Genomic DNA, 13667 nt, shown 5'->3' on the forward strand with positions numbered 1-13667 from the left:
TGCCCTAAATCCCAGCACCAGAGATAATAGCAAGTTGATGGTTATCTACAGCATTGCAGTGATAAACTGAAAATAGAAACTTGTGTGCCCCCCAAGCAGGTGATGTTGGGAAAGAGGGCTGACCTCACAACCCATCTGTCTTAGCTGAGCTGAGAGCCACCACATCTGGCTAAGGAGGTTACTTTGACTGTCCTCAGTCATAACTAATGGTCAGAGGTGGAGTATAAAGATAGTCATAATATAAAGCATCAGTTTTCCCAGTAAAGGGACCAGACAGACCATTAAATGGGTGGTCATAAGACTAGAGAAAGGAGCTGGAAGAATGGCTCAGTGGTTAAGAGCCCTGACTGTTCTTCCAGAGGTCCCGAGTTCAATTCCCAGCAACCCCATAGTGGCTCACAAACATCTGTTCCGGGATCCTTCTTCTGGTGTGACTGAAGATAGCAACAGTGTATTCATAAACATAAAATAAATAAATCTTTTGCTGGGCAGCAGGCGGATTTCTGAGATGGAGGCCAGCCTGGCCTACAGAGTGAGTTCCAGGACAGCTAGGGCTACACAGAGAAATTCTGGCTCAAAAAAACCAAAAAAAAAACCAAAAAAGACTAGAGAAAGGAGGGCTGGAGAGACTCAGAGGTTAAGAATGCTCACGAATTTCTGTAACCACATAGTGGCTCACAAACTGGTGCCCTCTTCTGGTGTGTCTGAGAATAGATACAGTGTGCTCACATATAATAAACAATTATTTAAAAAAAGAAGACTAGAAAAAAGAAAATGGCTCTTAGTTTGGAAATCAGTAGAGTGACTACAGGCTGTTCTGATGAGCCTCAATTCTTTTATTTTTTAAATATATATATATATATATGTGTGTGTGTGTGTGTGTGTGTGTGTGTGAAGAAAAAATATATATTGTTTATATATAAAGAAATTTATCTTTATAGTTTTTCTTTATACATATTTATACATATACAGATATATTTATATACATATATGTTTATAAATATGTATGTGCTGCTCAATGCCAAGTTCCTTTGTTGTTGTTTTTTTTGTTTTTTTGTTTTTTTCAAGACAGGGTTTCTCTGTGTAGCCCAGGCTGTCCTGGAACTCCCTCTGTAGACCAGGCTGGCCTTGAACTCAGAAATTCACCTGCCTCTGCCTCCCAAGTGCTGGGATTAAAGGCGTGCGCCATCGCTGCCAAGTTCCTTTGACCTAACACAGACAATTTGTGTCTACTGCCAACATCCATGAAACCACACAGGCTCTCATTTCAAACTTGTTGGCAAGTCTCCATTTCAATCTAGCACTCTCCTTACTCTTTTTGCATTGAATCAAACCTGTCCTTACCTCTCAGCCTTTGTAAATGCTACTCCCTCTGCCTGGAGTCCTTTCCACTCCCCCAGCGTGGCCTGCCTGCCTCTTCAGCTTCTGCTTAGATGAGAGCTTTGGAAGGCCTTTTTTGTTCAGATCATCTATAATAAGGTCTTCCTCATCTTACCCTGTTAAATTTATTCTTTATAGCATTTATCACTGTAGAACATTATATTATGTATTTTATTGGAGTTAGTCCCTCCCATTAAAATGCAGTCTCCACAGGTTCTCGGTAAATACCAAGAATGAAGAGCTTTGAAGTTGTCAGTCTTAGCTTTCCATACCAGATGACCCTGTACCCCTGGGGAGTGGAGCTTGTGATATTATCATTATCGGGGTGACACAGAGCGTTGCAAAGGCAAAAGAAGGTACAAGCACTCTGAAGGCCACTTGCAGATGAATGTTTGCCTGTGCGGTTTCATGGATATTGGCAGTGGACACGAATTGCCAGAGTCAGGTCAAAGGAGTTTTTTGCTTTGATCACAGAGCATAGCATATCCATCAGCATACTGAATGAAAATGCGGACATGACTGCTCCTGAGCATGGAGAGAGAGAGAGAGAGAGAGAGAGAGAGAGAGAGAGAGAGAGAGAGAGAGAGAGACAGAGAGAGAGACAGAGAGAGAGACAGAGAGAGAGAGAGAAACCAGAGAAGCTCATATCCAAAATGGCTGATGGCTGAGTTATATAGTTATATGGGAATTATATAGGAATCTGGGAGGTGGAAGCCCAGCCCCTGGGGTGGAGCGGTGTGGGTAGGAGTCCGGTGAGAAGTGCTGGGTGGGGATAAGTTCTGAATGAGACTTGTCCTGGGTTTCTTTGGGACCAGACACATCCTTGCTTTAGTTTCTTCTGCTCTCAATTCCAGAGCCGGCAATGGTGAGAGGGCTCTGAGGTTAGGAGCATATACATTGCTCTTACCGAGGACCTGAGTCTGATTCCAGCGCCCACATCAGGCAGCGCACAAGTACCTTGTGACTCCAGTGCCAAGGGGCTCAACACTGTCCTCATCTAGCCATTGTACTCACTTGCATACACTTATACACAGAGAGAATTCAAAATAAAACCAGGGGCCTGAAGAGGTGGCTCAGCAGTTAAGAGCACTGGCTGCTCTTTAAGGACCTGAGTTTGGTTCCCAGCACGTAACAACCCTCAACTCCTGTTTCAGGAGACTTACACTGACTCCCTCACACAGGCAGCACAAAACAATGTACATGAAATTGAAATAAATACATTTTTTTGTTTTTGTTTTTTTTCTTTTTTTGAGACAGGGTTTCTCTGTGTTGCCCTGGCTGTCCTGGAACTCACTCTGTAGACCAGGCTGGCCTCAAACTCAGAAATCAGCCTGCCTCTGCCTCCCCAGTGCTGGGATTAAAGGCATGTGCCACCACCGCCCGGCAATAAATACATTTTTTAAATAAAAATAAATAAACAAAACAAATCAGCTGGGCATGGGTGCACACCTTTGATACCATGGGATGCAGAGGCAGCTGGATCTCTTGAGTTGAGGCCAGTCTGACCTACAGAGCAAGTTCCAGGAAGACCAGAGCTACATAGAGAAGCCTTGTCTTGAAAAACAAAAAAACCAATCTCAGAAGAAAAAGAAAGAAGAAGGGGAAGAGGTGGAGGAGGAGGAGAAGAAGCTACAATTTCTTTTCCTTCCTTCCTTCCTTCCTTCCTTCCTTCCTTCCTTCCTTCCTTCCTTCCTTCCTTCCTTTTATTCCTTCGCCCTCACCTTCTTCAAATGTGATTATCGAGACAGACAGGGTTTCTCTGTATAGCCCTGGCTGTCCTGGAACTCACTCTGTAGACCAGGATGGCTTGGAACTCAGAAATCCGCCTGCCTCTGCCTCCCAAGAGATTAAAGGTGTGCGCCACCACTGCCAGGCGTTCAAATGTGATTAAAGTCAGGGTTTTGACTCTCCCGGGTTATTTGCCTGAATTTATATTCTAGAAGCGCAGCATTAGACATAGTTTTAAATGTTTCCAAGCTGAGTAGAAGCAAGTGCCTTCAAGTCTGACAGAGGTTCCAGTTTCCAAGGAAGGGAGGGGCCAGAAGCAATAGAAACAGTCTTTCTCAGGGGCTGGAGAGATGGCTCAGAGGTTAAAAACACTAACTGTTCTTCCAGAGGTCCTGAGTTCAATTCCCAGCAACCACCCTGAAAACCATCTGTAATGAAATCTGATGTGTGTCTTCTGGTGTGTCTGAAGAGAACAATGGTGGACTCATATCTTAAGAAAAAAAAGAAAGAAAGAAACAGCCTTCCTCTTCTATACAACATTACTGTTGTGTACTTCCATGGTACCTGAGAGGGAAACATAACCCATAGAATGACCGTATATAAAAACAGGATTTGTTAGGCTGCCTTACCCCATATGGTAGTATTCACAATGGAAAGGCTGAGAACCCGTAGTTCCTGGATGTCTCAGCTAAGCAGGCACTCTGCCTGGGCTCCCACTCCAGCCCTTCTTATACCGATCCTAGGAAGCCCTCTTCTGGAAGTTTACAATCTACAGGAAGAGGCGGACATAGCTGGGCAAATAAATAGCTGCATGCTGAAAAGCATTAGGTAGAGGAACGTGCATGACCTTAGAAAGGTGGTCAGAAGGGCTAACTGAGGAAGCGGTGCCGGAAACGAAACCGTAAATTGGATAAAGAGTAGTCATGCATCCACTAACATGGAGATTTTCAGAGAAAAGAGCCACTGATTGATTCTGTTATTGTAGGAATATCAAAGAGTGTACTTAGAAGTCTGCATAGTTTGACTCAGCACGTACCTAGGCTACCTAGGCTATATGGGAAAGCCTACTGTTCCTAGGCAACGAACCTGTACTTCCGGTTTCTCTGCTGCCAATAAGTATCTGTAGATCCAAGCATATCTAAACCAAACAGACACAGCAAAATCCAAGCAGGGTTGTACATGTCTGCTGCAATCCTAGCATTTAGGCAGCTAAGGCAGGAGGATAGTGAATTTGGGATAAGTGTAGGCTACATAGCAAGACCTTATCTAAAAACTTAAAAAGACGAAAAAATAAAGTAAAAACATTTTTTTGAAAGCTGGGTGTGACTTGGGAGGCAGAGGCAGGCGGATTTCTGAGTTCGAGGCCAGCCTGGTCTACAGAGTGAGTTCCAGGACAGCCAGGGCTACACAGAGAAACCTGTCTCGAAAAAACAAAAAACAAAACAAAACAAAACAAACAAACAAAACAAACAAACAAACAAAAAAAAAATAAAACAAAAAAAACAAAACAAAAAAAGAAAAGAAAAGAAAAGAAAGAAAGCTGGGTGTGGTGGTTCACACCAGTAATCTCATCACTTAGGCAGTTGGAGGTAGAAGGATCTGAAGTTCAAAATCTACACAAAAGCCAAGACACTGGGTAGGAGCATATTCAAAATTCCATCGCAATTCACCCGGTGCTGAGGCTCAAGTCCTGGGCCTGCACAGGTCCACTGCCCTCTGTTCTTGCCACCTTCTGTGTTTTTATTGTCCCTGCCTGGATGAATTCAACCCTGCTTTTCAGACAACCTGTTAATAAAAATCCACCACTGTCCCTGGAAAGGAATCGCTTTTCTGAATTCATGGGTACAGCCCTCCACAGGGGCTATTTCTCACTTCCCTCTCAGGCAGTTCTGCACAAGCCTCCTTTTCTCAGCTCATGGCTTCACACTTCTCGAGAGAAAACAGCCTCTCCCTTGCAGAAACAAATGGTAAAACTACCTTAGCCTCCAGCTCTCCTGTTCTCAAGTCAGTCAGCTAATGTGAGATCTCCTTTTCCTCTTTTAAGGCCAGTCTTTGCTTCCAGATCCTGGGTTCCCTTCTCTCCTATCTCTGTCTAGACCCCATTTACCATTCCAAATGCTGCTGTCTTTCAGTTCTCCTGCTGGAGGTTTTTTAATCTCCCTTTTTTACAAGGCTGCCTTCTCTGTATCTAGAGTACTTACTAAGACAGCCATAATGATGTATGCCTATAATCCTAGCACTTCAGTGTCTGAGGCAGGAGGACTGCTTGAGTTTAAGGCCAGCCTGGGTTATACAACAAGACCCTATCTCCAAAAGAGAAAAACAGAATAAGCCAATGTAGTGGCACATAGCTGTGCCCTAAAAGGACAGTGGCAGTGGCAAGAGAATTCCTTCAAGCTTAAGGCCAGTTTAAAGTCTACATAGGGAGTTCCAGGCCAGTAAGTCCTGTTGCACAGGGAACTCCAAGCAAGCCAGGCCTCATAGCACAATCCCTTTTCAAAAACAATGAAACAAGATAGAATGCTTATCTTTGATTGCCTCCCTTTTTCTTGTCAAATGTCAGGCCTCACTCATAGAGAATTATAGTGGATTAATTTATTCCCTTGAGGAAATTAATGACCCTTAGGCAGGGTCAGTATTAGGTTAGGTAGACTATGTAGGATGAACAATATGGAACCAGTGGTAGAGACATAGACCTATAATTTTACCACCTGGAAAGCTGAGGCAGGAGGATTGCAAGTTTGAACCTAACTAGAAGATTAGATATAGATATAGATATAGATATAGATATAGATATAGATATATCTTGTCTCAAACTAACAAACAAACAAAACAAAACCCCAGCCAGATGAGGTGGGGCACACCTGTAATCTCACCTCGGAAGATGAAAGGCAGGAGGATACAGAGCTCATGGATGTAGACTCATCTACATAGTGAGTTTGAGGCCGTCCTGGGCTACATAAAACATTATATCTCAAACAAACAAAATAATGGGACCAGGGGTTGAGAAGATGGCTCACAGGTTAGGAGCACTAACAGATTTTCAAGAGGACCTAGGTTCAATTCCCAGCACCCACATGGCAGATCACAATTGTCTGTAACTCCAGCTCTTACCCTCACACAGGCATAAATGCAGGCAAAACACCAAGGCACACAAAAATAAATAAATCTTTAGAAATGCTTTTAAAAATAGGACCAACAAGATGTCTTTGAAAGTAAAAGCACCTGCTTCCAAACATGAAACTTGAGTTTGATCCCCAGGTCTCATATGGTAGAAGGGGAGAGCTGACTCCCTAAAGATTTCCCCTGACTGTCAAACATGTGCCATGGCACATATATGTCTACACACTCACACACATACACATCATACATGCACATGGAAGCTTTCCTTTCCTTTCTTTTCTTTTCTCTTCTCCTCTTCTTCATCTTCTTCCTCTTCTTCCTCCTCCTCCTCCTTCTGTTTCTTTTTAAAACAGGATCTTCCCACATAACCCTGGCTATCTTGGCTGGAACTTGCTATGTAGATCAGGCTGTCCTCAAACTCAGAGAGATCTGCCTGGATCTGCCTCCCAAGTGCTGGGATTATAGGCATGTGCCACTACTGCCCAGCCACAAACTTTTTATGTAAAAAAAAAAATGTAACCGGGCCGTGGTGTCGCACGCCTTTAATCCCAGCACTTGGGAGGCAGAGGCAGGCGGATTTCTGAGTTCGAGGCCAGCCTGGTCTACAGAGTGAGTTCCAGGACAGCCAGGGCTACACAGAGAAACCCTGTCTCGGAAAACAAAACAAAACAAAACAACAACAAAAAAAAAAGTAGAAAAAGCAACAACCACGAAGAAGGCAGGAAGAATTTAAAGGCCATGTAACTTTATAGAATTAAGATCAATACAACATTGTAATTTAAATTTGATTCAAAACTTATCTCCAGTTTTTTAAAAAAAAAATCCTACAAACCAATGAAGTAGTCATTACAGGAAAAAAAAAATGATGTGCAGGAGCTCACACTGACCTCTTTGACTTTGTGATTCTTTCCTATGCATTTCCAGGCACCCGATCCTTCCCTTTGCATCAAGACTATCCCTGACTATACCTGAGACCCATTTGTTTTTCTCCCCCGATACTCACAGACTTTAGTTTACTTTGTGATTATGTGTATGTGTGTTTTTTGTTGTATGCTCCTGCTCATGTGGGCACGTTCACTTAGTGGTGTATGCATGGACACATGTGAACACTTGTGTGGAGCCCAGAAGTTGATGCCGGCTGCCTTTCTCAATGGCTTCTGTTTTCTTTCTTTCTTTTTAAGATTTTACTTTTATTTTATGTGCATGAGTGTTAGTGTAGCATACACTACACATACATACATACATACATACATACATACATACATGCAATACATACAGAGCCCATGTGAGCCAGCAGAGGGCCTTATGCATGCTAAGCAAATGCTTTACCATAGAACTGTTAGAAATTCCTAATATATTTTTCAACACTGCTATCCACGTGCAACAACGTCTTCTTGATTTCTTACTTTGGAAGGCATTTAAATAAGCTGGGTTGTGGTTTGAAAGAGGTCCTATTTGTTTTGTTTTAAAGATTTATTTATTTTTTATTTATGAGTGCACTGTAGCTGTCCTCAGACACACCAGAAGAGGGCATCGGATCCCATTCCAGATGGCTGTGAGCCACCATGTGGCCACTGGGAATTGAACTCAGGACCTTTGGAAGAGCAGTCAACCCTCCCAACCACTGAGCCATCTATCTCCCCAACCCAGAGGTTCTATTTGTATGGTAGAAAAATGTAGGCCTCAAACCCTAGGATACCCATAAGTCCCGCCCTTCCAGGCCTGGATGCTGTGGTTTTAATCCATGGGCTTCAGCCTGTCGCCTGCAGATGGCTAAAGGGAAAAGAAGACACTGACTTGGCAACTTGTCAAGTCACACTGCCCCTTCCCCCACTGGAAGCTAAGATTCCTGGCAGTCAAAGAAAGGGTTTTCTCCAGAACACAATTACAGTAATGCTCTGGCCAGACCAGTCAGTCCCTCGATTTCACAGGGCAGGAGAACATCTGAGATTTGGGAAGTTGAAAGAAAACCCAATTTCAAGAATCAATTAGAGACTAAGAAAAACTCTAAGGCTCAAGCAAGACTGATCTGCCAGTAAAGGTGCCTGACACAAAGCCTGGCAACTGACTCGATCCTCGGAACCCACAAGGGGGCAGAAGGGGAAAACCAACCCCACAAAGTTGCCTTCTGATGCTACTGCTACACATGCCGCGCCACGTGCATTCCCACATGTAGCCACACAATAATAATAAATACAACATTTCAAAAATTTTTTTTGAAGTGTAGCAAAAGACAGACTCTAAGGAAGACTAAGAGAAAGACCAAAGGTCATTTAGAACAGGTGGGAATGGGAGGTGGTGGCACACACCTTTAATCCCAGTGCTCAGGAAGCAGAGGCACAGAAGCAGGTGGTTCTCTGTGAGTTCAAAGCCATCCTGGTCCAGGACAGCCAGAGGCTATATTGAGAGTCTTGAAAAAAAATTTTTTTTTGTTTCTTTCGTTTTTTGAGACAGGGTTTCTCTGTGTAGCCTTGGCTGTCCTGAAACTCACTCTATAGACCAGGCTGGCCTCGAACTCAGAAATCCACCTGCCTCTGCCTCCCAAGTGCTGGGATTAAAGGCATGTGCCACCATTGCCCGGCTTGAAATTAGGAAAAAAAAAAAAAAAAAAAAAGGCAACAAAAAGGCCTCGACAATTTCTTTAGTGAAAAACCAATAACAACAAAACAGTTAACAGTGCTACAGTTTTTCATAAAGCATATATGGGTATGATAGGTCGAGCTCTGAAGATCAGGCTGCTTTGGAGCTCACAGAGATCTACCTGCCTCTGCCTTCCAAGTGCTAAGATTATAATGCCACCACTGCCCAACTATTTTTCTTTAAGTATTTATTTTTATTTTATGTGTGAGCTGTTTGCTGCATGTATGTTTGTACCACATGTATGCCTGGTGCCTGCGGAGGCCAAAAGATGGCATCAGATCACCTAGAACTAGCTATAGACAGTTGTGAGCTGTCATGTGGGTGCTGGGAACTGAACCTGGGTCCTCTGCAAGAGCAGCCAGTGCTCTTAACCATGGAGCCATCTCTCCAGCCCATTTTATATTTCAAAACATGAAAATATGTTTTAAAAAAGTAACATACACAGTACAAGATGTTTTTAAAATGACAAAAGAGGATGGTGAGGTGGTTCAAATCATGGACCCGAGTCTCAGCCCCAGAACTCACAGGACAGGAGAGGATTGCTTCCTGTGGGTTGTCCTCTAGCCTCTGAGCACCGGCCCCTGCCACACAGAACAAACAAGCACATAGACTAATCCTTTTCAAATTAAAAATGAAACAACACAGAAAGAAGAACAAAGCCGTTCTTCCTACTCTCCTATCCTTTCTCTTCCACAGCAACTTCTCATATGCAGGTCTAGGGACAGCAGGGAATGCACACATATTCTGAGATTTTGAATGTGGCTTGAGTGTGCATCCCAAAGAATTCGTATGTTGAAAGCATCGGTTCTCAATGTGGCAACTGCCTGAAGTAAAAAGTGATTAGGTCACTGGGGTGATGCTATCAGAAGGGACCTGTGGGGGCTCATGGGCCACCTGATAAAAGGTAGTATAACAAAAGAGCAAGAAAGCCTCCCTTCCCAGTCTTGGGTGTTCTACGTCTCTCTACATACTCTTACCATGATGGACCTCATACAAGCAGGACCACCCAAAGCTTGAACTTCTCACTCAGTATTTGTGAACTAAAAGTTGAACCTCGATGGGCGGTGGTGGCGCACGCCTTTGATCCCAGCACTTGGGAGGCAGAGGCAGGCGGATTTCTGAGTTCGAGGCCAGCCTGGTCTACAGAGCGAGTTCCAGGATAGCCAGGGCTACACAGAGAAACCCTGTCTCGAAAAACCAAAAAAAAAAAAAAAAAAAAAAAAAAAAAAAAAGTTAAACCTTTGGGTGTGCTCTACCACTCCAGTCAAGGCCTTCTTCAAGCTATGCAGTGCTCTGCCACAGGAACTCACACCTCCAACGTTTACAGTTTTCAGATTTTATTCGTGTAGCACAAGTTATCTCGGAACTCATAATCCTCCTGCCTCTAACTTCCAAGTGCTGGAATTATGGGCATAAATCATCACTCTAGGCTTAACCTATTTTCTTTCTAAGTAGTAATGCAAAAATGTATTAATACACATCTTTGAAACATTTTTGCAGAATCTTTTCATATTGTCTTGTATTTTGTTTCTCCTACTAGATAGCCTATGGAAAACTGTGTTTTATTTTTAGTGACTAATGTTTGTTTTTAAGATTTTAAAAAAAAAAAAAAAAACAGACTTATCTGCCGGGCAGTGGTGGCACATGCCTTTAATCCCAGCACTTTGGAGGCACGAACAGTCAGATCTCTGAGTTTTACACCAGCCTGGGCTACAGAAAGAGTTCTAGGACAGACAAGGCTATAGAGTGAGCCTTGCCTCAGGAAAAAAAAAAGTGATGCTTTTGTTATTTTTAATTATGTGTATGCTTGTGTGTCTGTATGTGGGTATGTGCATGTGAGGGCAAGTGCTGGGAGAGGCCAGAGACTTCAGATGCCCTGGGGCTGGAGTTAAGATGGTTGTGAACCACCTGATGTGGGTGCGGGGTGCTGGAGAACCAAACTCATGTTCTCTGGAAGAGCAGCAAGTGCTCTTAACCCTTAGCCATCTCCTCAACAATAAAGATTGTGTGTGTGTGTGTGTGTGTGTGTGTGTGTGTGTGTGTGTGTGTGTGTGTATGTGTGTGTGTGTGTGTGTGTAAGGTGCATGTACAGAAGTCTTTGATTTCCAGAACTCATACTCATGTAAAGGCAGAAAGACTTCTGTACATGCACCTTACACACACACACACACACACACACACACACACACACACACACACACACACACTTTCTGTCATGCTTGGAACAAATTTTGAGAAAAGGTCTTGTTAGGTAGTCTGGGTTAGCTTTGAACATGGTTTTCCTGCCTTAACTTCCTCCCAAATACTAGGACTATAGACATTTACCATCATACCTAAAGAAAGTCTTACATAAATTATCTTGAGGAGCTAGAGATATAGCTCAGTGGTTAAAATCATTTGCTCTTGCGAAAGACCCTGGTTTGGTTCCCAGAACCTACATGGTGTTTCACAACTGTCTGTGACTCTGTTTGCATGTTCTCTAATGCCTTCTTCTGGCCCCAGGAATACCAAGCATGCACATGGGGCACATGCATACACACAGGCAACGTACTGATACTAAAAAACAAAACCTTAAAACTCACGTGTACTTTTTCCTCTGACCACAAGTGGGCCTTTCTGTCTTGACAGCTAGCTTGTGGTCTCCCCATCAGGCCCATGAATTCTTTGTCTGTTGCTGACCAGCAGATTTTAGGATATAAATAGATGCATTTGTTGTCTGATTCTTTTCCTGTAGTTGAGAACACTTATTCCTGTTGTTTGGCCAAAGTTATGAAGGCTGTTTCCTGAGGCCCTAAGAATGCACATGATGTGTTCCCTATACTTCTACGCCTCAGAAATACTCACTTAATTGTCAGTGTTCAGACACTGGAGTGTAAAGGTGGATGTAGCTGAGCTGGGCTTGGTGATGCACACTCAGTCTCAGCACTCAGGAGGCAGAGGTAGGCAGATCTCTAAGTTTGAGGCCAGCCTGCTCCATAGAGTTCCAGGACAGCAAGGGCTACACAGAGAAACCCTGTCTCAAAACAAACCACAACAAAGATGGTTGTAATGATAGTCTCTGCTGTCACTCTCATCACCTGATCTTTAAATGGTAAAGCCATCGGCATTAGCTTATCTTCATAGACTCAACTTGTTTCATACCATCTGTCCTTATACCCTAATTCTCTGAGTTCTCCCTCTCTGAGGGTCTGTCTAGTGGGGGTATGCCTTGTCCACTGGGAACCTCTGAACATCATCTTGTGAAAAGTCTGATCATAATGCCCGATCAAGCTCTACACCTCTGGAAGAGCAAAAGTCATTTTTAACTGCAGAGCTCTCTCCAAAATCCCCAAAACAATTTTTACTTCTTTAGGTTTGAGACACAGTTTCTCTGTGTAGCTCTGGCTCTCCTGAAACTGGTTCTGTACACCAGGCAGGTCCTGAGTGCTGGGATTAAAGGCATGTGCCACCACTACCCAGCCTTTTATTAGATGAGAAGCTCCTGTCTTTTGTTTCCTCAGGCTGCCTTGCTACTCTGACCAGTGCCTGGCTAGTAACAGATGTTCCAAATAATTGTTGGGCAAGAATTTGACAAAGATCTTTAAAGTATTTAGAAATAAAGAACTCAAGGTGAAATCAAAACCAGCAGCACTCTCTGGTTCTTAAAAAGTTTTTTTTTTTTTTATTATTATGACCATTTAAAAGATACAGGAAAGAGAAACACCATAACAAACAGCAATGTACCATGAGAAACAACTGTAATATCCTGATATACTGGCTCCATCTATTTATAGCCATAAATTCTGTTGAACTACTTGAGAGTAAATTGTCAGGGTACTTCTTCCTACCCTTAAAAACTAAGGTTATTCTTCTACTTAACTATAGTACCATTATCACACCTAAAAAGTGACACAATTCTTTCAAACCATTTATTATTATCCTCTGATCTTTTCTCTCATGGAACCAAGGTAAATCAAGGCTTATACACTGTATTTGACTCTTTCAAAACCCATTTAATCCAAACCAGAAGTCAGAAAGTCTTTCCAAAGGGCTGACAGGTAATATCTATTTTAAGGTTCACGGGCTGTTTATAAATACTCAGTTCTGTTGCAGCCACACATAACTACAGCTATATAGCCAAAGATAAAACTTCAACGAATGAATGCAGCGTATATATATTGCTTAGAAAAGACTGAGCCTGGTGATACCGGTGTATAACTTCAAATACTGTATAAAATTTAAAAAGGGGAGGAGATGGATCACAGGGTGGGGCACTGGCTTACCATTCCCAGGACCATTGTCAGGTTCTGGTGTAGAAACGTTCAACTCAACTTTTCATTAAGAATGTGTATGTCAGCTGTTGTACCACACACCCTTAAAACCCCAGCATTCGACAGGCTGGAGAGATGGCTCAGAAGAGTTGCTCTTACAGAGAACCTAGGTTTGATTCTTAGCATCCACATTGCAGCTCACAACCATTTGACTCAAATGCTATGGAATCCAATGCCCTCTTCTGACCTCTGAAGGCACCAGGCATGCATGTGGTGCAGACATACAAGCAAGCAAAATACACTTGCTAAAGAAAAAGAAAAAAAGAAAAAAAGAAAAAAAAATAAAATAAAATTGGGAAGCAAAGGCAAGCGAAACTGAGTTCTAGCCCAGGAAGAGATACACAGTGAGATGCAGCCTCAAAACAAAACAATTAAAGAGTTTAGGTACGTATGATACGTATGTTTACATGTTGGGTGTCTGTGGAGGCCAAGTCAAATCTCTTGGAGCTATAATTCCAGGCTACCATACCAAACTGTTCCTCTGGA

The sequence above is a fragment of the Arvicanthis niloticus genome, chromosome 3 (genome assembly GCF_011762505.2).
Source record: "Arvicanthis niloticus isolate mArvNil1 chromosome 3, mArvNil1.pat.X, whole genome shotgun sequence".
In the NCBI taxonomy this organism is placed as follows: Eukaryota; Metazoa; Chordata; class Mammalia; order Rodentia; family Muridae; genus Arvicanthis; species Arvicanthis niloticus.